The following is a 23,680-nucleotide window of genomic DNA, read 5'->3' as shown; positions in this document are numbered from 1 at the left end:
TTAAAGCACAGGGTAAAGAATTTACCCAACATCACAGAGCAGCATCGCAGTAGAACCAGGAACTGATCTTCTGGCTCATTAGTCTATATCCTGATTAGGAGAATAACTTGCCCCCAAAGCTGGGGCACAGCAAGTAAACCTGTGCTGAAGTGCCATTTACACTCATTGAAATGGCACAGATGTTGAATTACTTCCCCAAACTGAGCCCTCTGTGCTAGTCTGTGTATGTGTAGAGAGCCAAGATGCAGTATAAATCCTGCAGCTGAAAGCATTTGTTAATTGGCTTCATAATTTGTATTTGGCTGCCTTGTAAAATGATTAAGTGCTCACTGTGCCTGGAACCACAAAGCATACATACCATAACAGCAGGCGAGGAGCAGAGATGTATTTCAAGACAGAGTGGAAGAATATATCCACTTAAATCTGCTTGCCATGACATTCCCAAGTCAGAGCTGCTTACTAAGTGTTTATTTCATACAGCCAAGCACACCTGGGATGAGCTGTGTAACATGATGCCCATGCCCATGCTCACACATTGCCCAGCCTTGAAACACTTTACAGTCAGGGCTAAGAACTTCATCTATGATGGCACAGAGCAACACAGAGCTACAGGACAAATCAAGCCCTTCCAATGGGGAGCCACATAACTGGAGTGCATGAATAAAAGCTGGGACCCTTCCTTTTAGAATTACTGGAATTTTAAGGGTAGCAACATGCTTCAGACACCTGTTCAGGCCTGGTTTTTTGGTGCTTTTTTCAGGCACTACATGTGTCAGTGTTGTGCTGGCTGATTAAAAGATGCTTCCTTCTAATTAAAAGAGAGCATGCTTTTCAGTTCTGCTGAAGTAGACTGGGAGGAATAACCCTGCCCTTGACTGAAAGAACAGGTGCAAATAAAAGCCTGCTCTAGCTTCAGAATCTTTTTTTCCATTTACAGCAGAGAAGTTTGTTCACATTTCACACCTCTGTCCCCCTCCACACACAAGTGGGTAAGATAACCTCTCCGAGCTTCAGAACAACCCCTGCTAGCAAAGCAGGAGCCACGAGATCCCTAATGCCAGCTACCACCAGAATCTCTCAGGGCTTTGACCAAAAACCCACTGCCTTATCCCATACACACCTACCCACGTAACGCTACTTGCCTGCACCTTATAGTAGAGGTGAGAAACACACAAATCCTTCATTACAAGGATCTCAAGCCCCCTCTTTGTATACAGACAATTACCCTGCAAGGAGAAACAAAGCCAACAGAAGCTGATACTAATATTTTATCATGCTAAAAAAATTACATTTAGTCAAAAGCTGAAGAGAAGTGAGTGAAGAGTTGCTCTTCCCTTCTGGGGGTTATTATTGCACTGAAACAAGAATCTAACACAGCCTAGGCAAAGTACTGGAGACCCAAGTAGGGGCTCCTGGTGCTCTGAGAAGGCATTCCCCATCCTTGTGCTGCAATCAGAAGTCGGGTTTGCAAGAGGGACTTGCAACTGTCACAGTGTAGATAGGAAGAAAAATAATTAACAGAACAGGGTCCTTTGGGCAATAGGGAACAAGGCACAGAATTATGCATGTGACAAACTTAATGCTCCCTTCTGGCACTCCTGGAGGCCTCGTGCTGGGGCTGAGCCTTGGGCTAGGAGCCAGAAACTCCTGTCAGCTCTTCCTATCTTTGCGCCTGGAGGCCTTAGATATACTTTGTATTTCCACAGTACATGACAAACACAGCTTAGTCATGCTTCACTACTCCCTGAGAGCTGGTTAGTATCATCCCTCCCTTATACTAATGAAGAAAACGAGCCAGAGAAAGGTTAAATGACCTTCTCCAAAGCACACAGCAACGCAGTGATGAAATCGAGATCAGACCCCAGGGCTCTTGGCTACCAAATCTCATGCTAGATTAACACACAGTGCCTCTACACAGGTCCAGCTGTGGCTGAACTCTTCAGACAGTTATCTGCATTTCTGAACTAGCCAACCATCGCAAGAAATCCAGCTCCTGAAGGATGATTCTGGCCTTTGCTCTCAGAAGGAGCTAATTACACGTCTGGTCTGCTCCTGAGTGTTATGTGTTGAGCTGTTTGCAAATGCTGATCCTGGGATTCATTTGAAGGGTCTGGCCATGTGCATGCTGAAGAAAAGGTGGAGAGCTGGTGTCTCCCTTACAAGCTGGACCCTTATCCACCAGCAGTTTTGCTTCTGTTGAAGAAAAACTCGTCTGGTACATCATTCTTCCTAAAAAATCGATAGATGTTCAACGGAGAACCATACTAAATGGCATACAATAATATGATGCAGTTGCTGTATGAACAATTGCTCTTCCCAAAGCAACATTTCTCAGTGATAAATCCAGCCAGAGCTAGAGAAGCATCCTCTAAGAAGAGGCTCCTTATGCAAGCACCACATCATTCTGATTAAGCAGCTTCCAAATTAAGCCAGAGTCCCAGCTACCATTTTTGGGTTGCCACGGGGGCTCATTTAGTACTTACAAGAGGAAACAAGGATAAAAATAAAATCCTCTGTTGTCTAGTCAGTGGAGGAGAGCTACCGTCACCTTTCATGGCACAGATCTGCTCATGCTCAATGCTGTACACTCAGGTTCGGCCCTAGGAAGAGTACAGAGATAGATGCAGATCATACGGGAGAAAAGCATGGCTGTGGCATCCTTGGCCTGTAACAGTATTCAGAAATCTAGATGCATAATTGGTGGTGTGGGAGGCAGAAGCAGGAAGGAGCCTGACTAACAGCCAGCCTGACCCCTTTCCAATTATCCTGGAAAGGAAACAGCAAGGAGACTCTGGTGTCTCCTACCCTTCTCTCTGACAAGGGCAGAAGAGGCACAGCCTCACTCCAATGTGAACCCACCTGTCTGGGAGTGACAGTGTCATGGTTCTGACACACCTTGGACCTGATGTTTTCAGGAGGGCAGCCATATGTGCACATTTCAGAGAAACACGATTGGGATTTTTTTTTGGTAGCATTGTTTAAACAGATTTATAAAAATGTCACAGTTTTAACCAATAACCATGTGGCAGATACTCCCTGTTATTCCCCCACTACCCTCCCCAGAGAAGATTAAAAGAGGAATGAGGGAGAGAGATTTCAAGGTTGAAAAAAAAGAATAGTCTTAATGAAGTAGTAATAATAATTATGATGGTAAATTACAAATATGTACAAACATGTAAATACAGAATCCTTATTCCTTGGTTGGTAACTACTTCCCAAAAAGAAGAGTCCCAAACTGGACTCAGCAGCAGAAGGGGTGCCCAAGTCCATGGTCCCAGTGACAGACCCACAGCAGCCAAGCCGGTCCCACACACGGAGTCACGAGAAGGTGAACGATGTTCTTCTCCAGCAAGAAAGAGGAGGCAGGAGCAGAAGGAGCAATGGCAACCACAGAGCCCCATCCCGCAGCCCATCCCGGGGCCAGAGCCGCGCTCCTCCCTGCGGCGCCATTTTGTACTGAGGGCCCTGCTCAGGAGCGCTGTGATTGGTCCATCCGGGTCACATGACCCGCCCACTGCTCCCCACACCCACAGCCCGGGACCGGTACCGGCTGGGCCTGGGTGGAACCAGGGCTGTGGGGATGAGGGAGGGATGGATCCTGGGCCTCGCAAACCAGGACAATAGGATAGGCTAGTTGCTTTTTTTTTTTTTTTCCCCTTAACATTTCCACATTTCCCTCCCTCTGTCCCAGAAGATGAGTTTCTTCAAACCATCAGAGATGGAAACTGATCGAATTTTTCATAACTCACATGTGGGTTTGTTCCTATTTTCCTGGAATTCGGGTCTCATCTCTCAGAACCGCTCCATATGCAACCTCAAGTCTGTCCTGAGGTGTGCCTGGCAGCCCTTCTCCCTGTTCTCAGCACTCATAGCACCTCGGCACGGCCCCAAGCCACAGGGGGACCTTTGATTCCCTGTTTCCCCATCGCTGGAGCTGTACTTTCCAAAAGTCATACTGCAAAATTCCTCTTCTCCAGTGCACTGATTATCATTCAGATACTCCCTTCCACCTGCCTACTCAGGCTGATGAACAAGCTCGGTTTTATCAGGCTTTCCTCAAACTCTGGAGGAGTTCAACACGACTCGTATGCAAATACCAATGGAGTTGGCTGGTGAGCTGAAATTACTGCCAGCCAATCCCTTCTCTCTGCTGTGGTTTTTATACCTCTGCAGTGGCACAGAACAGGAGGCTTAGCACCTAAATATCTGGATATAAAGTGTCAAGTCACTGTGGTGAGCCCTGCCATATAAAAGTGACATATCACCAACTAAACCTGAGAGTGAGCAAGAGAGTATTTTCAGTAATGCAAAAGGAAACTGCTCTGCAAACCCATCCTGTGATGCTGTCAAACACTAGGTCCAAGCCTCCAAGACCTTTGCCAAAATCTCCTGACCTCACGTTTGCTCACACTCCACTCTCAGAAATACAATCTTCAAACTTAATTATTTTCAGTGTGTTACTAAGGCAAGTGGGCCTCTCATGGGTGGCTGCTTTTGTGATAGGGTATCACCAATTTTCATTTTATCTGGAATATGAGATATTTTTCCATTCAGGCCTGTAATTCACTGTGTAAGGATGATGCTTCTCATCAGTCTGAGCTGTGCCAAGATTGCCTTTCACACAGCACTGCCTGTGCAGGCTCTGGCCATTACTCAGCCCATAGCCTGGTTCCTCAGATGATGGGCAAAAGCCCATCATGACAGTGAGGTCATTTGCAGAGATGGTACTGCCTTGCTGGCTGTTTGAAGGACCAACTGTTCCTCTGCCAACAAAGAGGACAGACCAGAGACTGCCCTTGGCTCACCCCCTTCTCCACATACAACACTTGAAGCAAAGCTGTGTCTTTGCTTTTCTACAGCTGCAGACTCTCCTGTGCATTGGTTTGGCCCAGCAACCTGACAGTGCTGCAGCATAGCATCTTATTTATTCCTTTCCAGTTAATTAAAATTCATATTTTGTCCTTGGGCAAATGCACAAATTTGCCCAAATTACTAACAAATAAAAATTGCACTTTGAACAAAATTTGGTCCAGGCTTCAAAGTTTCCAGAATTCCATAGTCACAAAAATTCTCTTTCGGTCCTTTCCTGTCCATCCCTCTCCCCCTCCTTCCCAAGGGATATGAGTCAGGGACAGCACAGATCTGGGGCACAGCAAATTCAGACTCCTTGCAAGCCAGCAGAGGAAAACAAACTCTATAGTTATGAATAACACAAGTCAGTGGGTCTTCATCTCTCCACTCTTACACAAGGGCTCTCACAGTATTGGAGAGGAAAATCTCCCTCTGAACTAGCACAAACTCAACCAGAGTGGTTAAAATCTGCATTTCAAATCATACTTTTGTTCCCTGTGTAAATAAACCATGCACCCCTCATTATGAATTTAACTATGCAATGTTTAATGACAGGTTTCTCACCTTCACCAGATTCTTTACCATGCAGGTCAGACATTTTTTAAGTTTTTTTTTTTAATACATCAGTGGTCCTTTGAAAGTTTCTGTTCATTTCAGAGACTGATTCTCCCTTTTTTTCTAGCATCACCATGTTATCTGATCCCCTCCAACCGCCAGTACAAAAATGTAACTTCAATTAGAGCATTCTTTTGTGTGATAGGAAAAATCACACTGAAAAAGGATGGTATTTGTTTTTCAAGGTTTCTCTGCAGCAGCATTTTCAGGTACTCTTCTATGATCTGGCTATAATAAAAAACATTATCATGCTCTTTGCTTGCACATGTTCTCATTAATACCTTAACTGGCAAGGTAATTTTTCAGCCAAATGTGACTTAGTAGGAGGTAAAGCTGGTGTAAGACAGTCCAATACTAACGCAAGCCATCAGAAATGGCAGTAGCTCTGCTCAGTCATTTTGTCTCATAAAAGTATTGAGTCAAACCATGTAGTCAGGAACAAATGGGATGTCATTCCTGGCTGGCAAGAGGTGAAGTCTGTAGATTATTTCGCCTTTGGCTGTATCTATGCGCTTGGGGCCAATGTTTGCATGTTAGACTCTCCATGCTATACAAGATTTGACATTTTCAGCCATACTGAAGCCATGCTAGAGCCCCACTATCACCGTGTGTGGGGGGCTCACAGACTTTCATGAGCATTTTGAAGATTTATATCTTTTTTGGAGAGCAAGGCTGAGGGTGAGTGATTAAACTACCAGTTGGAAATACAACAGTAATAGGTTCAAACCTCACTTTTGCCACAGGTTTTCTCTGATTCCATAGAAGAGCTTTTGCTATGTCCACATTAGCCAAGTGCAGGCTACTGAGGTTGTACAGACTTTGACTGGTACCTTCAGGAAGTGCAGTCTTGCTGTTAGGTGCAGCACTGCACTGTTTTTCAGGTGTATTATAAACTCACAGACTTTTCACAGGGCAGGCTTATTTCTAATCCCACTGGGTCTTGGATTCCCATCTATAATGTGAATTTATTAGTGCTTTTCTGCCTCACAGAAGCCCTGTGAGAATAAATGTTGGTGAGGGGCCCTGATCATTTGGCAACAGAAAGAATTCTTGACAGAGTTTACACCCAATGCTGGTACTCTAAATCTGTGGATCAACTCTGTTCCAACTTGTGCCACTGAATTTCCTTGGTTTTAAAATGCTTTTTGCCTAGGCAACATAATCTACTGAGACTTACTTTCTTCAGGGTTCAGTGGCAGTCCAGATCTGGACAGGATTGAAGGTGCCCAAGGGTAAGAGTGATATTTTCCAAGCAGCACAGGTTTTGAGAGTTTTACTGCAGTGCTGTGGAGCTTTCTGCCAAGCAGGCAGGCAAGAGCCTATGTTCATCCAGAAATCTGCATGTAACCTGGTTTCTGACAGACTAATCTATCATACACCAGAGACTCAATAAACTCCAGGTGCCAAACCTGCTGGCTGAGGGTCCTAGAGTGTATTTAAAGTTCACCATATTTCTGCAAGCTGCAGCTTGAATCAACTCTTTTGGGATATCAGTCACTCCATTCAGTCCTCAGCTCCTAAGCCTGCATGATCCAGACTTCATTTAATGCTTATACAGCCAGGAGTAGTAATAGCCAGGAAGGGGTGTGCCCAGGTGCCTCTGCTCCTACTTGAACAATCCCTGAAAGTTCATAAAGCACCTTCCCTGCTCCCAAAACTAACCATATCTCCTTCCTCACACCTATCTATTTGGCATTAACAGGCATGTTCATTCAGTCCAGCTCTGAATCAAGTATGAAAATCACCCATGTCGAAGCATCCAGATTTGCATCACCAGCAGCTTTGTTGCATTATATTTGTTGCAGAGAAGTTGGGCAGTCCAGAGTGATGTGCACTTTTCTTGCCAGTTTTGAGTCCCTTCATGCAGCCTTTGCTCACTACTGTCTACCACCAGGCTCTTCTTGCTACTGACTATTTCTAACAAGGGCTCCTGAGCTGCAGTTCTCTGTACAACAGTCATGAGAGATGATCCTTTCCAGTCTCCTGATGGAGCTGACAGCCCTCTTGGCAAGCAAAACTATAAGGACTTCTGGCCATGACACTTTCTGGCTGATTATCTACAGTAACACCTCCACCTCCTGTGAATGGCCAACCCTCATAGCCATGCCTCTCACCTCCCCAGCCCCAGCAGGCTACTGCCCCGAGCTGACAACCCTGCAGTTTCCTTCTGGGAAAAGTCAAATGTTTCCCTTAGGGCTTCCCAGTCACTCTCTGTGCAGCCATTTGTCTGGGTACCATCCTCCTGTTGTCCAAGCTGTCTCCTTTCAGCTTGCTGTCATGCCAGATTGTCACGTGGTGTCTCAACCACCCTCCTTTATACCTTTTTGTTTTCCTTGCCAGGCACCTCCTGTGAAGCATGGTTTTTGGCTTGACTCCAAAGAGGGTCTTTCATATCATCATTCTGTACTGGTTCCTTTTTCTGCCCAGTGATTAATGAGAGAATCTCAAGCTGTAGGGTTCCTTGAGGAGGTGGGGATCTCACAGCTACACCATGTACCTCTTCCACAAAACCACCCTCCCTGGACACTGGGCACCCTGCTTACCACAGAGGTGAGAAAGCAGAGCACTGCGTCTCCGATGTGCAGGTGAAATGACTGCTATGGGGGTGGGAGAAGGCCAGGATGTCCCTGCTGCAGACAGGAGAAGGAAGGAGTGAGGGGAAAGGGCAAAGGAAGAATGCTGGAGAGTTGAGGTGGGAAATCCTGTGGGAATAGAGGTTTCCTCCTGCCCCACCACTATCAGCTCCTGCATCCCCATGACAGCACAGGAACACCAGTGCAGGTGAAGGGACTGCCTTCGGCTGCCCAGGCAGGCTGCTGCTCTCCATGGTTTCTGGCAGCATCCAGACCTGACCTTGAGCTACAGGCATGTACCAACAGTTCAAAGAGTTGCATCTTTTAAGTCATCACTTTTAACATAGGTCTTTTTTGCTTGCCCACTGAGTTAGGAAATTCAGCTCATCTCCTTTGTTAGACCATTTATTATACAGCAGCTCATTCATGCTGTTCTTCCCAGTCCATTCACCAGCTGTATTACTGACAAAAGACCAGTGTCCCTGTCTCCCAGCCTTTGTTCTGGTACCAGAATAATCTCCTCTGTGGCTGTTCTGCTATGGCAGCATATATACCATTTATGCCGATAATTCATAACCACAGCTCATTGTGTGACACTAATCTGCGAGAAACTGCTACCCATCTCCTCACCATTACTCTTTGATTTCAGATTTTTAGGTAGAGCAAATAGATCCTCAGTTAATAAAAGCAAACTGCTCACTAGGAATGCTGTATAGCAGAGTTAAACTTCAAATCTAATAATGGGAAAGAGATTGAAAGTAAAGACAATAAGCATTCCAGATCATGCTATTAGAGACAAATGGAAGTTTCTACGTAGTCAAGGCTGCAATCAGTTTCCATTTATTTGCTTTAACTTGGAAGGTTTCTCAGGTCTGAAAAATTCAAGGCTTTTTCTTGATGAAAAGAAGAAAGTTTTTTTGCAAAAAAGCAGAACAATTGGGCAAAATGGCACTGCTGATAGCTAGCACAGCAAAGGCAGGACTCAAACTCCCCAAATCATCAGGTTTTTTAATGCATGAGGGGATTTATATGTCTTGTTTTTTGAGCTGCTCAGATCATATTTTCAAGTCTTTTCTCAATAATAGTGAGGTCTAGAAAATTGTTTTTCCTCCCATTAAAATAAGCTCAAATAGTAATCACACGCGCTCAAGAGCTGAAAAAAGCAGAAAATATTTCAAAACAATCACTCATTCACAGAAGAAAAACAGTACATTAAAATGCTAACACTACATTTAAAACAAAAACAAAACAGTCAAACTATGCGTCAAAATGAAGGTTATAGATTTTTGAAATGTGTGTTTTCATACTTAACGAAATGTGGCTCATAATATGGGTAGTGTTAGATTTACAGTGTTCTAAGCTATTCATAACCTTACTTGCAAGTGTTTGGATTTTACAAATGATGTGACAAGTAAATACGTTGCTTAGAAACCATGGTGGGCTTTTGAAACTAATTCTTTTGTTTCTGGGATTTTGACTTGGCAGGTGTTTGGTGCAGTGGAGTTATCAAACTCCTCTGGTTAGCACTTAGACAGCACCAACCATTTGGGAAGGTCTATAAGATAAAGATAAAGCTTAAAAATCTGAGGCTCGTGTTATTCCAGCTCCCTGCCTGCATGGCATGCCCTCAATACCTCTTACAGTTTCAGTCACGCTGTGTCCAATTCCTGAAACCAAAAACCCTCATGAGCCCCAGGATCTTCTTTTCTTCTAGGAAGCATTTTCTATGAAGCTTTGAAACACAGGATGAACGAAGCCAAAGAGATGCTGTGGTGAGGTCATACTGTTTTTAAATAGAGACAGAAAGAGCCAGTCTGAAATAATTTATAACGCTATCATCTAAGAGAATGATGGTAACCAGGAAATTGAGAAGTGGGAGTACTTATAAACTTCACCCTGATCCTAAACTCCTTCCACAACCCCAGAATAGCTGGCGTTACTACTAATATGATCTACAGTAGCACATTTAAACATGGTTAACATTTAAATTTAGGTTCCATAAATTACACCCTGTAGAGATGGATAGAGACAGCTCCTATCTCTTTGAGGTATTGTTTCATTTGCAAATTCAAGCAGATGGTGCACGAGCAACTAATGACTCAAAAAATCACCCCTAAAAATAGTCCAGAACAAGGTGTGGGTTTATCAGAGGACTAGGGAGCAGAAAAGGCTTTACTTCCCATTCTCATTTCTCTGGCACAGCTCCAGGAGCTCAGCACACCCGGAGCCATGCAGCACTGAGGACTCCATCCCTACCCCCATGTTCACACACCTCTCCCTCTCACACAGGGTGGAAATGAGATGGTGAAAAGGGAAAGGACTCAGTAGTCCCCCCTTCCTCCACACCAAGCCTGTATCTAACCCCCCCCAAAAAAACACTCTAGGAAATTACATCTCCATTACCTCTACCCAGAATTGCTCGTCAGAGTCATGTGGAACCATCAAAACTTTCAGTCTCCCAGTCAGGTGGGCACTACTTCATGAAAACTGACTTCTCCAAGCAAATCTGGTAAATACTCCTCACTTCACTGCCTCCTCATGAGGCAATACACTGCACTATATTGTACTTCCAGCTGGAAGCCAAATCTGCTATCATTCCCCTGCTTATAATGATAGTGTAGCCTCGTGTCTAACCACACTCGAACAAATTCTTGTGAAGACAGAGACTCCCTCCAGGATGTGTCGCTGGGGTTTGAGCAGGGATGATGAGTGCCAGTGGTAGCAGCATCTGTGTGAGGAACCTGCCGTGCAGCTGGATTATGTAAAACCATAAATTCCTCGGTGTGATGTGCCTGTGTTTGTGCAAAGCCTGGCAGAAGGCAGTGTTCACAGCCATCCCCAAAGAAATGCTCTGAAATAATAAATATTAATCATGGGTGGTTAAAGATTACAGCACAGGTGAAGCTGTGGCTTGAAAAGTAAAATGGTTCTGTATGAAAAGCAGGAGGGCCTCTGGCAATTTGAACAGCTACAGGAAGATAAGCATTATAATTTACTGCACAAATACACACAGAAAATGTATATTAAATCACACTCCACTTGTGTCTGTGGAGCAAAAACCTCTCCCTCTGCTGCACATCTTCCTCTTCTCTTGTTTGTTTCTTGAGTTCTTCCAGCCCTGCTCCTCACCTCCCTGTCCTCTAATGCTGAATAACCCAGGGTAGAAGCAGTTTCTTCCTCCATTTCCATTAACAGCATAAGCTGCAACCCCAGTGTTATCTGATTCTAAATGTTACACTTAAAGTGATTTGTTAGGGCATGCTTAATCTTTTCTCTTTGGGTTGTCTTATCTGTTTATTATGCAATAAAAAATAGTTGCTGCTGGGGCTCATGATTCAACCACTCTTGACATATATTATTTCACTGAATCATAGTTCTTTTCCATGTAACAAATGCAACTCTAGATTTGTTAGTTTGCCTGTGCTTATACTGTGTGTTTCTACCCTCCTTCTATGGCATCCTAAATAAAAATAATGTTTAAAAATAAAGGAAAATATATGCTAATTATATACAATGGGCGAGAGTTGCACCAAATGCATTAGTAGAGAATCTGGCTATAACAGCAAGATGAAATGAACAGGTCTGTGGAGTGAATTCTAAAAGAAGAGAGAAGAAAATAATCATTTAGACTGCCAAAGTCTCACAGCGACTCGTGTAATGTTCTGTAGAACCTGGTACAGAGGGAAAATCTGGCCATAGCAAATAACCAGAAAGTGTAATTGTGTGCTGGCAGAGGTGTGTTGCACAATGATGTACTATAACTTTTCTAACATTCATTATACCAAGAGAGATGTCAGTACTCTGCTTCATTAACCAGTCATTTTGATTGCATCTTTTTTTTTTTTTTCCCCAAGCAATTTTCTCCTCTTTGCAATTATATTGAGTCTAAATCCCTCTACATAAATTAAACTTTTATTTTTGAGGGGAGAAATGGCTACATAGCTGGAACCACAGTCTCCTCTAAAGCCAGAGCCTGAAGGGAAAGAGTTTAGAGCAGCAATCCTGGACTAATAAAAATATTATCTTTACCTTGCTCCCACGATGAGCTGGTTCCTGTTGGCATCCAGTGCAAGCTGAGAAAAGTCATGAACACCTGGATAGGTGAAATTCGACACCCAGGGCTTCAGATCTGCAACAAAAATGAGAAAGCAGAAAACAATAAAGCTGCTCTAGAAGTGGTAAGTTCACCTGGACACCCGCTAATGGATTTCCTACCAAGTTATCCATCAGGGAAGGCTAATTAATCATCTATTTGAGCATTTCTATTTATTCTGATTCACTGTAGAATGTGCAAAAAACTGTACATAAATGTAGGGCTGTCTCAGCAGTTATTTTCACATTCAAGAGGGAGCATCAGCATTGGTTTTGGAGACAAGAGCAGTTGGATTTTACTTCTTTTAAAACTGGGGAACCATCTTCAGTGTCAGGGTTAAGTAATGTAAGAGGGACTAAGGTTGCCCACCTTAGCACCTCCATAGCCTTGTCTTCTGTGCTAAGCTAAGAAAAACTCCTGCCCTCCAGAGAGAAAACATGGGATCCACTGCCTCAAAACCAAGTTAAGAGTAGAAAGATCTGCACTCAAGAGATGGCTGCTGCAATGATAGGTTTTAGCTTCTCTTTGAGGATTTAAGTTCTCTTCCAGGTTTCTCGTTACATAATATCTGGGATACCTATCAGTTAAACACTTCCTCAGTTTAGATGGGGGCTGGTGGGGGGGGCTGTCATCACACCATCTTTGTGGCTAAGAGATTGCACAAACTCTGTCAACTGGCTTGGATTTGCCAGTCTGGGTATTTCTCCAAACTGCAACCACAGAGGTTCAATGAAAAGCAATACATTTGGCTACACTATGCTCATGGAGACAAGGCTCTTCCAGAAGCTACATCTGTTAACACGTTAGCTGAGAGATCCAGGGCAGATGGACCTGAAGTACTAAAAAATACTAAAATACTAAAATATAACACTAAAAAATATTTTCAAGAAGAAGCTGAATTACTGTTTTAGGGCACTCTCAGGTGTGATGCTGGAGCATTCACAGAATCCCATATTTCAATGTATTTACCAGCTTCGACCTTGTGTGTATCAGAGATCACAGAATTTCAGCCTCTCACTTTACACCTTTACTGCTTGAAATAACTGGGGACAGATTCATTTGTATCATTCAGAAAGTCATCCAGTTTTACTGTGAGGACTTCTCATGGGAATTTATTCCAACTGTTAACTACTTGGGCTATTAAATACATAGAGAATACCAAATATCTGCAGATATCTGAACAAGGCACAAATGAGACCAAATCACTGTATCTGTAATCCTTTTGTGACCTCTGGACAAGTAACCCTGCCTCACTCAAGGACTGGACGTTGAAGATCCAGGAGGTTCAACATGAAAGGTAATATCTTCTGGCCTCATGCCAACAGGATACCAATACACAGGCCCATGACCTGGTGACTCATAACAATAATGATGCGGTTCAGAGCAGTTCAAAAGAGCTTTGGAAAAACATGCTCCACAGTCATTTTATATTCCCCAGTGATAAATTGAGAAGTCTCACTGAAGGCAGTCAGGTTTGAATGTTTTGGTTTAGGCATTAGTTCCTCATTCCACAAGGGTGAGATGGCAAGGCTGATGAGGAATCTCATTAGGGCCTTTGGCGTTTTGGCACGCGTTGTAGGGTTACAGTTGTGCAACGGTTTAAAACCTTTAATGTAGGGATGTTCATTGAGCAATTTCACGTCCCTTCTCCCTTCAGGGATGAATGAAACCTAGTCAAGCCCTTCAGTTGCCAAACTCTTAAAAGTCCCTACACTCCACTTGTCCTTCCTCTTCATGGAACTTCTTCTGCCTCTGCCCTGAAAACCACCGTCTTTCATAACAGCTCCAAACTCCCCTCACCTCAGAGGTGGACACCATCAGGCCTGGTCCCATGCCCCACCTAACTGGATGCTGCCAGGGCCTCTCCAGCAAAAAGCATTCAATCCTCACAATCTAAAAATTCTGTTGCCAGGAGCTGGATGCTTCCAACTCTTCTCAGCATTCCTGTCACACTGCTTAACCACACAACACGTGTACCTCCTCTGCTCCTCAAAGAACAGGCATGAGTTAAGGAATAACTCAGCCTGTCTAACCTTCAAGTATCTCCACCTCCTACACTCCTCTGGGACCCTTAATGATGTACTAGCACCAATGAGGCACCACAGTTTCACCTCTGGCATTCTCCTAACTAATGGGGCTTTGTCTTCTTTTCCCATAGCTCTTCAGCTAGAGAAATTTCTGAGCCAAGCAGCTGAACCAGCAGTAGTAATACCTTTCAGGCAGGTTAGTTGGCTGACATGCACTGCATATCTCCTGGCATTTCTGTTGGCTGACGGGGGTGGGATTAGGGGATTGTTATATAATGATGGTACCTTTTAAAGATCCTGATTTTAGACCATAATTTCTCTTGTCATTTTACCTTCTCTCCTACCAACTCTTTCCTACTAACAAATCCACTATTACAGTGCAGTGGCAAGAGGAATATTTCTTTATCTGCTGCTCTAAGCAAAAGCTCCTCTCTTCAGAGAGGTATACTCATCAGTTCTTCCTTTTAATTGTAAGCTCTGACAAATTACAGGTAAAAATAAATAAATAAAGGCAGTAGGTGGCTTGAATCTTTCCATGTTGGCTGAAATGTCAATCAAGCCCAAGAAATAACAGGCAGTGTCTTGATTTCTATTACTACTGCAGGTGGTACAACTTATAAAGAAACCCTTCTTGGTTATTAAATTAGAGTCTGCAAGGCATGCATCCTCATAGCAAAATTAAGCTTTTATAGGCATGTAGTTGGAGATTATTAAACCCAGCATGGTCCCAGCTAAGAATGTCTAAATGTGAGTTGTCAGAATTAATGCCAAATGGCACATTTTCCTTCCCAGCCATCTTTCTTCCTGTTAAGAGGGAAGGGATACGGAATGGAAATGCAACCAGGAGTCAGGACATGGGTCTTTTTTCATTTGACACATTCAAATCTACTGCTCAGACCACAGGCATCCCTAAGGACAGTTCCAGCCTTTCATTCTGAAGCTAGCTCAGTTCTGCAAGGTAAGTGCTGCCCTGAGTCTATCCCATATTAGCTGCAGTTTACACATATGGACTCAATGAACTCCAGAGTTTGCTTCTATTTAACCTTTCTCAGAAGGCTGATTTTTCCAGTGCCGACTCTTTAATTTGGCTGGAAACCTTCAGTGCTGGGGCATGTTTACATTTGCAAAAGTATCTGTTTAAAAACAGAATGAAAAATTAAAAACCAAGGCCCTGGCTTTGCATGTTGGCAGCAGGAGCCGGAAAGCAAAGAACCACATGGCTTACGGGCAAAATGTTCATCAAGGCCTCCTTTGTGCTTCTCATCTCTAATCATTTCCAGGGGGTTAAAGATCTGTGCTCTCACTTCCTCCCCACAAGGACCAAAGAACAAAAGTTTAATAGTTTCCAACATTGTCCATCACCAGACATCTGATTCAGAGCCTCTAAAGCTCTGCAAGTTCCCCTACCAGCTCAAGGTAGTTCAAGGTATCCATCCAGCTGCAAAGAAGACAAAGCTTTGCAGGAAATAAAAGTCTGCAGACACAGCTGTGCTCAGGCTATTTATGCATGCATGAGACAAGGTGAAAAGAGGCCCTCTGCCATTTCACAGGGTGGTCCCTGCAGCCTGCTAGCACACTGATCTGCACTGGCTTCCTGGGAGTGCAGGACTGGGATGAGGATTAGTCAGCTGCACAAAGGATGCTGTGCCAAATCACAGGAGCTGGGTTTAAAGGCCTGATCCAGAGGCTCTTCAAATCATTGGCAGTTTTCCACTGAGCTTGATGGGGTTTGGATCAGCTTCTAAAGATGTGGTAAACTTGGTAACACTTGAGCCCTCGTCTCAAAACCAGCCGCTCCCACCTCACCCTTACTCTGTGTGTTTTGGAGTACAGAAGTATGGAAACACTGAGCTGAGACTTCCCTCTCTGGGGAGCACCATTCACTGCTTCACCTCACTTGAGCCCCCACCTCACTGAGCCTGTAACAGCTTTGTGCATCCAGCAGAAACCACCCCAGAACAGAAAGGTTAAATGCCCATGCCTGCAAATTGCAAAGCCACTGCTAGGTGCATGGAGCAAGGTTAACCAGTGTGCTATTCAAGGACGTATCTTCTGGAATAATTCTCAGCATGGGTTTCCTAGTCTGGAGTGAAAGAAACTAAATTAAACAGGGCAGAGGATTATTTATGCAAAATAAGGGAATACTCACATATACAGACTAAACATAGAATCATAGAATGATTTGGGTAGGAAGGGACCTTAAAGATCATCTAGTTCCAACCCCCTTCATGGGCAGAGACACTTCCCACTAGATCTCCAATTGAACCATGCTCCTATCCTAGGACTGCACAGAAAAGCTTCAAAGGTATCCAAAAGGACCTTGAGGAAGGAAGACAGGGAAGATGAACAAAGAGGGACCCTACTCCAGAAAATAAAACCTGAACCACATACATTATATAGAGGCCCTGTAAAATAAGCTGATTCAACAGTAAAGGCTTGTGCAATGAAGCAGAACATAGATATAACACTGGGGGCCTGTCAGACTGCATGGGAATAAATAAATACCTGTTCTGCAGACACTCAGACCTACTTTTGTGGCCACACACTGAGTGCTTCCTTTATTGCCTAGTGATGGTCTATTACAAGTTCTCTTAACTCAGGCTCCTAGATCATGGCTTATTTAATCACTATGTGTATTTCAGCTGTCATAGGGAGGTCCAAGTGGACAACTGTAACTACAACCTCCTCTTCTTTTGGTTTGTTTCAGCCCTGGCACAGGGCAAATCATGTTTAGCAACTAGTAGATACTCCAGTTTGCAAGTACTCAATCACACAGATCTTTTTCAGAACACCCATTGGCCTGGAGGACTCTCAGTGTTGTACCTCAACAATGGCCAACAGATGCAAATCACTTTGTAACACAAAGACTCAGGTTTTCTTTCATCTTGCTGATGAAATGTCCCCTTTTCAGAATCTAGCCAACCATCTCAGATCATCCTCTGGTATAATCATCCTCAATACATGGAGCATTTTTCATGAACTAGACAGTTGCCTGCTAATACTGACGCCACAGTTTCCATTCTGTGAGGGCCACTGACTGAACCCATCAAAAACAAAGCAAACAAGGCTGCAACCAAAGATCAGAAGGCTAATTATGTGCCTATGCTACCACCTGTCTTCTCAAACACAGCAAGTGTGGACACATCCAAGGATGTGCAGAAGGTAAAGTCTACTTACAGTGTTATGTTATTAGACTGACAATTAATCACAATTTAATATTGCTCCCTATTGCAGGTCACACCACAGGTTAGTGCAGTAGTCTTTGGAAAATAACTTCAACTGCTGCCTCAGGCTGAGATGTAAAAGAAGCCTCCACAACATAGAACAACATGAATCCAGTGAATTCATCAGGGGAAGAAGAAATCTTTTGCTGTGCAGGCAGAGCTGAGCAAACAAATGTGTCAGCACTCATAGCTCAACTTTACTCATGAGGCCAAAAAACTCAAGTTGGCTTCACCCCAGAAGTCCTCCTACACATACACATCACCCTTCTGTCTTGTCTTCCCATCACCACCTCCACCTCATTACTGGTATTCTCTCTTTCTTTAACCTGATCTGTTGAAATCTTTAATCCTATCTGCTGCAATTTCTAGCTTCATTGCCTTCTTAAACTTCTGATCTCCAGTCTCAGTTATGAGGATTTAGAAGGCTGTTGGAAGAGTACAATCCCCTCTAAAAATTGGCCAAAACAGCATTATCCTTCTCTGTCTCCTCAATACCCAAATAAAACATTCTTCCAGCTGTCTCATTTTCATGTTTTCACTCAGTTTACCCCTCTGACCCAATATTCACCTCCACTCCCACTCCTGCTTTTTTTTCTAGCAGTCTTCACCTTCCAGCCATGTTTCTGCCCATTCAATCAATTCTATCCGTCTTGCCCAACTACAAAACTCCTCCTTAGATGAGAAAGACAATGAACACCCATGAGAGGCCTGAGGGAGTCACTGTAAAAGCTGTTTGCAGTCAGCCATTACCTTTCAATGACACCCAAGAAGCAAGAGTTTATCATGTCCCTCTCCAGCCTGTTCAAGAACATGTTGATAGAAGAGTGGAAGAAGAAAGAGTAAGACTTTTTCTCTCTTGGTATTGTGAAGGAGGTAATACTCTAAACTACCAAAGAAAGGAAGGAGATGAAAGAAAAAGCTCTGCTCTTTACCACCCTGAAGGGAAAAAATGAACGAAAGACTCAGGTCGTACCTTCACAGAGCTATAGAAATCACAATGACAGTAACATAGACATGTTTTCATCTACTTTTATGTCAAACCTAGATGATTTTGTGCTTCTCTCCTTGCTGCCTGCAGCTCCTCCTTGAAATGACCTGCCTGAGCTTCTTCCATCCCAAGAGAGAAATTACATCTGGAGATGTAGGCATGGTTCCAAGTGCCCAGTGGCACATCCTCTCTGTCTCAGGCAAATTATTAAACTAATTAGTGTCTCAGAGCTTCCAATTATTAAATGGGTATAGGGATACTGGCTAGTGCATCAGGACCTAATGGTGTCTAGAGCACATGATGTACAGGAGGCACCAACTGTTGCTATTGCATTCCGAGCATCTTGACTTTTGTTTCCTAAACTTTAATCATTGCTTCAGAACAAGCATTGCAAAACTGTTTCAATATGAAGAAAAAAAAATTAATCCAAACCTAATTTTTGCAAAAGTACTATTATGATTGCTTGTTTATTTACTTTTTATTATTAATATGGAGCAGCTGGCAAAACATACCAGTCTGTCAGGAAGAACCCATGGATGCAATCCCAGATAAAGAAAGCACCAGAGAATAAGCATGAACCAATTCTTCACATTTCTACAGTTCTTCAGCATTTCTGCTCCACCAGAGATGTCAGTCTTGGCCTCTTCTCTGTTTCACTTGGGTTCATATTTGTGCATGGCAAAAGCTCAATCAAGCCTCGCACCAGGAGACTTCCACTCCAGGTCTCAGGCAGGAGGACTGGGAAAGAAGTCACACAACATGAGAGAGGTTACTCCCTCTTCAGCATGGCTGATGTTCTTCAGACCCCCCCAAGACCTCAAATCCCAATTACCACCATTCAGCATTGAAGATCTTCATGGGCAGTGTCCAATCAAGAGGAGACAGCACAGTGCTGCTAAAGAGAAGGGGATGGATGCATGTCCATGAGTCATGTTTGCCATGCCTGAGATCAACAGCAGCAAAGGTATATGTCTGCACAGTGCAAGACTTCACGGAAAGAACAGATTTGGGTTTCCTTGGCAAGCTACCAACCAGGGCAAACACCACCCCAGCACGGCCTCCTCTCCTCAAAAACCTTCCTCAAAAACCTAACCTGCTGTCCCTCATGGCACTGTGGGGTCATGCAGCCACAGACCAGTGCCCCACCACCACACTAAAACCCATCTAACTGGTGCAACACACAGCCCCGCTGTGAGCAAACCCAGAGCTTTCTTGCTGTCCTAAAAATGTTGCAGTGTTTAAGTATTGTGATCCATTGTTTACTGAGACAAGCCCTGCAGCTGTCACAAAATCTCCCTCGCTGAGAAAGATAAGGTGAGTGCTCATGCATCACTTGCAGCTTCCTGTGACATTTTGATCGGTATAATCCCTCTTTTCAGACAAGAAAGCAAGCTGCATCTTGGCTTCTACAGCCACTGCAGTCTGATGGAAAAAACACTCCTTTGTCATCATTCAGCCATCGTTCATTCTGCTTCCTTTACATCTGGAGGCAATTTTTTCCCACTATCCTTACAGTTACATGTCTACATCAGCCACTTGTGCCAGCAGAGGTGGTGCAAGATTCAGGACAACCATTTTCACCAGTAAGAATGTAGGAGAGGGCAGAGAAAGAATGGCTGAACTCTCCTTGCATTTCATCTGCAGGTAGACAGATCTGCCACACAGGCAGATGTGTGATTCTGATAAACATCTGAAACAGAAGTTGACCCTCTGCTGGCTCACTGGAGATGACAAGTCAAACAGTTTGTATCTTTTAGCCAGCCAGCCCTATGAGGATTCCTGTCTTTTGTGGACCAAGGCCCCACCCTGAGTCAGTTACACCAATGAATCAGAGCAAAAGCTGGGAAATCTTGAAAGACTTTTGAAATGAACCTGCCCTCATAAGGGTCAGTGGTTTTAAATTGGACTAATAATAGCAAAGAAATATCAAAGACGACATTTAACCAGTGACCTCTACTTCTTCTATTAATGTGCTGTAAAATGGAGCAATCCCCATGTATAAAATACAAATCTGAATTTTGCAGCTCAAGTACTTCCATTAAAATACATTCTAAAAATCAGCCAATGTTATGAAAAGGAAAGGATGGATGATCTATGAAGTGAGAATTTTTAAAACCAAAGCACAAGAGTTTCTTCTGGATTTTTCTCTGCACTTCCCAAAACTAGAAAATACAAAAATCTCTTAATCCAGTCTACTTTGTACTGCAGATCACAGACTTTCATCCAGCTAATCCTACACTAAGCCCAGGAACATGAAGGATTTCTTACCCACTTGCTTCAGCCATGTTAGAGAACAGGCTGGACAGTTGAACTTTATGCCAGCAGAGCTCTCTACAAACAAAATGCTGTGCTAGGCTCTCCATTTACAGACTTGATGCTTCAGTGCTCTGCACTGACTGTGGCCTAGCTCAGCACATAAGCATACACTTGCTTTCAAATACACAATCCCACTGATTTCAAGATAAGTACATATTAAGTGCTTGACTAAGCTAAGACTGAGGCTTTCCAGGCTGAACCCCACATAATTAAACAAGAATATTTCTTTCAGGATCACTAGTACTAAAGTGAACTTTATCAAAGCATAATGACATCCTTGACTGGAAGGTTTTAGGAGAATGTGACCCATTAACACTCATCAGAAGCAGATGTGCTGAATAAATGAGGTCTGCCATACCACTGGCTCACAAACTGGGCACATGGTGTAATTCCTGGGGTGCCCGACACAAGAACAGGAGTTGGACTCAATAATCTTGATGGGTGCCTTACAACTCAGCATATACTGTGACTCTATGAAACTTATGCAGTTAGAGAACCATGCTAAGGAAACTTTAAAACTGAGAATGAGGTCTCTGTAAGGTACGTTGTTTTTTTGCACTGAACCACAGAAAAAAGAGAAGAGCAATTTGCTTTGCTTTCCAACTTTTTTCCTTTCTCTGAGGTGCTGTCTGGGATCTGAAAAGAGACAGCCCACTTCTATGTTCTATATCCAACCACTGTACCAAAGAAGAGACTTACATACATGCTGCTGTTACCTGCTGCTGTTAGTCCCAGTTACAACAGCAAGACTCTGGAATATATAAATAAACTACTCTGCTACTGACAGAGTTCTACATGGCCTTGGTCCACACATATTGCACTGGTGGTCTTCTAAGTACCTGTTGCTACACATCATGCACTGAGTCCTACTGCTGAGCACATCCCCCCTTTCATCATCACTGCTCAGAGGCTGCTCCTTCACCTGAGGTATTCACCTGCACCTCTTTAAGTTTTACCATCCCTCACTCCAACAGGTAAGAGTTACTCAATTGCTTTGGTTCCTGAAGCTCCACTGTAAAGCCCTCCTTTTCTGTCTTGCATGTCATTATTCATTCTAAAGCATTTTGTGAATAAAAGGCACTCTTCCAAGACCCCTTTCCTTCTTGAGGCCCCAAAGAACAGCACACCGCATTTTTTTTTTCAATCAAATCTCATTACGATTATTTGTGAAGTGCCTTGGACACCATTAATTGGGAAGTGTCACAGATCTAGTATTATTATTGTTTTAATTATTATTATGGAACGAAAAATATAGAGAGAGCTGTTGGGTGTAATTTTCAGAAGTTTTGCTGAAAGGAAATTACTTCCCTAAGCACTGTATATTTATGGTTCTATTAGTAATAATTTTCAAACAAGTTCTAAATCAACACTAAAGAAGAAAATATCAGCTTCATTTGCCACAGTTCCATATTTCAAGTCTAGAAAGAAAATTGCCACAAGGCTTACTTAATGGGAACAAAATCTACACTGAACTGCACTGAAGGTCAGCTATTCTGTAGCACCCACAAAATGCCACCAGTTTCCAGTCAACACTCCATCACTGGTTAATGTCTGGACTCCCTGTCTGGAGAGTCAAGGGCAGCAAGCTAGACTACAATTCTCCCATAATGTATTTTGTCTTCCCTTTGATATTTATCCAGATATACCTCTCATACTTCACCCCACAATCTTCCTTCTTTGTTAACTAACATTTTTGGTTTGGATTGCCAAAATCTCATTTGGTCAAGAAAAGTATAAATCTTCATCAGAATTTCCTAAGGGACTTTCGTAGCTGGTCTTTGAAATTGATGGGTGCTAATGTGCTTTTTTCCCATCAATATACAGTAAAAGGAATAATGTATTAGTGACCAATTCAACAATAGTGGGGGTACTTGGTAAAGTGTCAAGAACCTTCAAAAGAAATAAATCATACCCTATTATCCTTCAGCCCACCAAGTTAAAACTGCTTTTGCTTTCACTACAACAAGCGAACACTTAAATCTGTGGGGAACAGTTCAGTGTTTGAAAACGGCCACATTTCAATAAAATGTTTTTTAAAGAAAGAAAATATTGATAAAATATACAGCAAGCACATTCTACAACCTGAATCACCTGTATCTTGTAGGTGGTAATAATTACAGACAGTCTGAAGTAAAACCCCAGATTTAAGCACTCCTGAACTAATTTATTTTGAAAACCTGAGGCAACAGAAAGCAATTTGTCTGCATCTAGAAGAGACTGAGAATTAGACAATGGGTAAAACGCTGCACACTGAGAACTCACATCAGCTGTGATGATAAAGTCCACACAGCTGAGATTTTTTAGTCCTGAGAAGATCTGGGATATAAGCTATTTAACCAAGTCCACCTCTTTCCCATGCTTCAGCATAGCATCAGCTGAGGTGTTTTTATGGATGAAGTCAGGCTGCAATTATTAAAGCAGGGACAAATGATGTTCTTCCAGCTTACACTGACTGCCATGACTCAGGGAAGAAAGCTCTGGGGGACAGAACAGAGAAGAACCTGGGAAGTCTTGTTCCTGAGCAAAGCAATTTAATGGATAAAACTAATGAGAAATAAATAATGGTAGACACTGAAAGTCAAAACCTGTCCGCAACTCATTTCCTGTTAAGTTGTGAGTGTTCAGGTGATTCATATGACATAGATGAGTTTTCAAACTTTTAAGACCTTCCTTGGTAAACAAGCTGACACCAAGCACTCTGTAGCCACACAAACATACGTGCATGTCAGCCCTGGCTCTTGAAATAACAAGTTTTACACAGTATTGCCGTGGCAGAAGATGTTTCTGACTTTCCCAAGGGACATGTAATAAAGAAGCTGCAAATGTCTTTAGTGAATAGGAAGGGTGCTTTGTGCCTAAGAAAGACATTGAAGGACACTGCTAAGAACCAGGGCAGTGCAGAAAGGGCACAGCCAAGCTGCAAATGCAGGGACTGTTCTATAGGTTATAAGATATATATGGAAAAGACAAGAGAGACAAGGGTGACTGCCAGG

The sequence above is a fragment of the Calypte anna genome, chromosome 7 (genome assembly GCF_003957555.1).
Source record: "Calypte anna isolate BGI_N300 chromosome 7, bCalAnn1_v1.p, whole genome shotgun sequence".
Lineage (NCBI taxonomy): Eukaryota > Metazoa > Chordata > Aves > Apodiformes > Trochilidae > Calypte > Calypte anna.
Note: the sequence above shows the minus strand (reverse complement) of the source record.